We start from the raw sequence: 4233 nt of genomic DNA, 5'->3' as shown, positions 1-4233 counted from the left end.
TTCTCAACACGAAAACACAAAATTTGTAACCATGTGAGGTGATTGATGTTAACTAAACTTATTATGGTAATCATTTCACAATGTATACCTATATCAAATCATTACGTTGTACATCCTGGACTAATACAATGTTACATGTCAATTATATCTCATTAAAACTGGGAGACAGAAGTTTATTCCTGCTGTGGGCAGTTGTTCTCCAGGGGCTGACTCAGTGATCTGGGCTGCTTCAATCTTGTGGCTACCACATCTTAACACAAGGTTTCCTCCATGATAATTGTAGCAGGGAAGAGAAAGTCTAGAGAACTGCTCAAAAGCTTGTCACTGTCTCATCCTGGAAATGACATATTCTCACATTTTATTGGCTAGAGCTTGTCACATGGCCCTACTGAACTGCAAGGGGATTGGGAAATGTAAACTCCCATACGCCCAAGAAGTAAAGAAGGACCAGATATTAGTGGCATCTGATAACGTTTGCCACAAATGATGCGACTTGAACTCAACAGTCTGTTGACTTCTACTCCACCAGCCCTTCCAAAGGTTTCAGAAGGATTGAATTGCCTGACTTATATCCCTTTGTTTCAGGTTTCTACAGGGAACCCTGGCTGAATCAGGTGTGCGCTGGTAGCTTTCTGTCCCCTAAACTCCATCACTCTCCACCCTTCTGTGCCTCAGGAGGCTATCCTCTACCAGCTGCATCTTCCAGATTCCTTTGCCCTCTTGCTTTGGTTGGTTTTAGATCATGCGAGGTACCAGCAGGAGATCAGAAAGCAGGAGGTGAGAGAGGTCAGGATATTTATCCCCCTTCCTTTCAACTCCCCACCAGACTATGGTTTCCTTACGCTGCAGTTCTGTAAAGAATCCTTTCATTAAAATTTCCTCATTTAAACACTTTGAGTATGATGTCTGTTTCTTGCCTGGACCTTGACTCATACACGCTGTTTAATAATCAAACCACGAGTCTAAAAAAAGAATACTAGACTCCCTTCCTTCAGTTTTACTGAAGCTGGAGATCTTTATATACTTCAAATCTGAGTAGATCATTCCTGTTTTAAAACTTCAATGGCTCCCTATTATATTGGCGGCACCACACCCCACTCTAAGTTGCAGCCAGACTGAACTACTTTCAGTTCCTCCTGCAGCATGGTCTCTCTTCCTCTGAGCCTTTGCACATGCAGTACCTTCTTCCTGGAGACTGCTCTCCACCCCCACTCTCGCCATTCAGACATAAGCCCAGAAAGTTTTCCACAACCCTACTTATCCTAGTTAAATGTATTGTATTCCCCCATAAGCCTCTATTAACCCACTGTCACGTGAAGATAGAATTCAATGTTACACTGTACCACAACTGCCTGCTTACTTACCTGTGTCCTCCGATAGACCCTAAGATTCCGCACAGAGACTGCATCTTAGATCTCTAGGACTTATCAAGGTGCTTGGCACATATTAAGCACTCAGTAAATCTTGGATAGTTCCTGAATGTCGTTGAAAAAGCTTGAACCCTCCTGCTCTAGCTACTGTCCTTTCTCTTTTCATTCACTGACAAAAATCAGAAAAAAAAAAAAGTCACCTACCCCACATGACTACCTACCATTCACTTCCCAGATTGTTACCCAAAAACTGGGTTTGCCTCTTGGTGGCTGTTGAGCCAAAAGACACAAAGAGAAGGAAGGATTTATTACTTGCAACAAGTAAGGAGAATACTGGGGATCTTTCCCAACGCAGTATCTCCCCAACAGCAAAACTGGGGAAATTTTAAGCTAAGGGTACATGCGTATTCATGAAGGGGCTTGAACAGAGGAGAATTCAGCATAGAATTGGGGCAAAGGTGGACAGAGCCCAGGCTTTAGTTGGTCAAAGCCAGAAAAAGTCATCATTCCCTAGGTTCTGATCAGTCTGGGGTCTCAGCATGTAGTTACCATCCTCCACCTGGGTGAGGGGTCTTAGTTCCTGCAGAACTCAAAAATAAGTATCAGATTGTAATGTATATCCCTTGAGGTGGAACTGGGACTCTGTTTTATTGCTGAACTATTGTTACTTGACTGCTTTCCCTTTGTCCTGCATTCCCTCACTTCCCTTAAGATCATTAATTACTGACACCTGTTCAAGGGCAATTATTGTCTCCAGGCTTAGATCCCAAAATGGCTTAGGCCAAAAATGGCTTCTCTTATGTTAAGAAAACCATGCCTGGTTCTTTTTTTCTCCAGGGACCCCCTACCCTATCTGCTTACAAGACCATTTTAATCTTACTTTGCCATCACCTTTTATGGAGGCTTCTCTTGCCAAGATTACCAATGACCTCCTAGAACTTCAATTTAATAGCTTCTTTTCAGTCCAAATCCTCCAGGATTGCTCCGCAGCAATACAGACTACCCTCCTCTACTCTCCATAGATCATAGACCTACCTCTCTCTCCCCCTCTCTAATTGATCTGCTTGCGTATCTGTATTATAAGCCCCTGTGTGTCTTGTTCATGTGTATCTCTAGTCCCCAGCACAGTGCCTGGCACACAGTAGGTATTAATAAATACGAATGTTAAATGATTAAAACTCTTTCTTGGCTTCCAGGCCATTTATCTTCCTTGATCTCCTCTTTCTCTGTTTGTTCTCAGGCGCCTTCACAAGCTCCTCTTCCTCCATCTACCCATTAAATATTCTTCAGAGTAACTCATTTTTATCCATTCTTGGGACTTCAGCCATCAGGGAAAATGCTCTAAATCCCAAATGCATATATTCGGTCTTAACCTCTCCCCTGAGCTAAGGCTGCCCTTCTCTCCATGGATGTCTCCCAGTTCAAATAAATGTTCATTATCGCTTCCATTTCCAACCTGCCTTCCTCCTGCTTCCAGCCATCCAACTAGTTTTCCAAGTTACAAACCTCAAAGTCCCGTTTGACTCTTCTCACTTCCTCTTACCCTTGTCCTGCTGGCCAACCAGCTATGTTCACTAGCAACCCCCCAGCTCCAAACTCCTAAACTCTGTCCCTGGGTCTTTACCTTCATTTCCTCCACCTGGAACACCTCCCCTCCTCCCACACCCCACCTTGTCCCAAATCCTATTCATTCTTTGAAATTTAGAACACTGGTTAACTTCAATTAATTGCTGCTGCTTCTGAGTTCGCGACAAACTGCTTCTTCATTCTAAACACACATGCTAGGTTTGTTTTTTAACGACAGATTTGTATATGTCTCTCACTAAATCGTAAAACTCTTGAGGTCAGGGTTTTTCTGTTTTTTGCGGTTTTTTAAAATAAATCATTGGGTCTAGACAGTGACTAATATTTTAGGCGATTAAAAAAATTTTATGTGAATGAATGCATGAATAAATGAGTGAACTGGGAACGAGAATCTCTTCTATGGCAGCCTTTCAGAGAGATTACGGGGAGGGTTGTAACAGACTGAAAACACGATTATGTAACCAAGTAGGCAATATACATTGTAACAACATACACCTACCTGCCTATAGAGGGCAGGTAATTGCTATGCATCTATGGAGACTTTATTTTTAGGCTTTTCAGTTCCCGGTATAGACAGACAAATTTTAGAAAGGAAGGTACTATTTTCATCCCGTCTGTACTCTTTTATCCGGGATGACAGGAATTAGAGAAGAAACAAGAGAAAACGCCTGTAGCAGTACAGTGCCTGAGTCCTCAACACATTTTAATCCTTTCCTTGTTCTTCCTCGTTTTATATTAGGAGGCACATGAATTTAGAGTACCTAAAAGAAATTTTAGTTTTAGGATTTCAATTTGACGAAAACAACGTCGTGGAGATTCTGATTAACCCTATTAACCCATGACTCTCAAACCCAAGGGAAAAATATATCAATGGAGGGGAAGGGGAAGAAAGGGGGCGGAGCAAAAACTGAAAGAAAGGCAGAGAGGAAGCTGTAGAAGGAAGTTCGTTTTTGGTAGGATTTGTCTTTTTTTAACCCCAGAGAGGCGTGACGCTCTAACGCCCAGAACCTCCACGCCCGCCCTCCCTCTTCCGCCCGGCAGTGCGCTGCTGGCCGCTGCCGCTAGGGGCGCCTCCGACCCCGAGGCGCTGAGGAGGCGGCGGCAGCGGCAGCGGCGGTTCTCGGAGCTTCGCCTCCCCTCCTCCCAGACGGGCGGCGGCGCCGGCTGCAAGCTGCACACCGAAAGGGCGCCTACCGCTCAGGCGAGCTGCAGCACGACCGCTCCCCGTGGGTGGGCGGGGTCCGCGCAACGGCCGCCGCCGCGCTCCGGCCGGGGCTGC

This window comes from Neophocaena asiaeorientalis, unplaced genomic scaffold (assembly GCF_003031525.2).
Source record: "Neophocaena asiaeorientalis asiaeorientalis breed wild unplaced genomic scaffold, Neophocaena_asiaeorientalis_V1.1 scaffold35, whole genome shotgun sequence".
Lineage (NCBI taxonomy): Eukaryota > Metazoa > Chordata > Mammalia > Artiodactyla > Phocoenidae > Neophocaena > Neophocaena asiaeorientalis.
The sequence above is the reverse complement of the archived record's forward strand: the minus strand, read 5'-3'. Positions refer to the sequence as shown.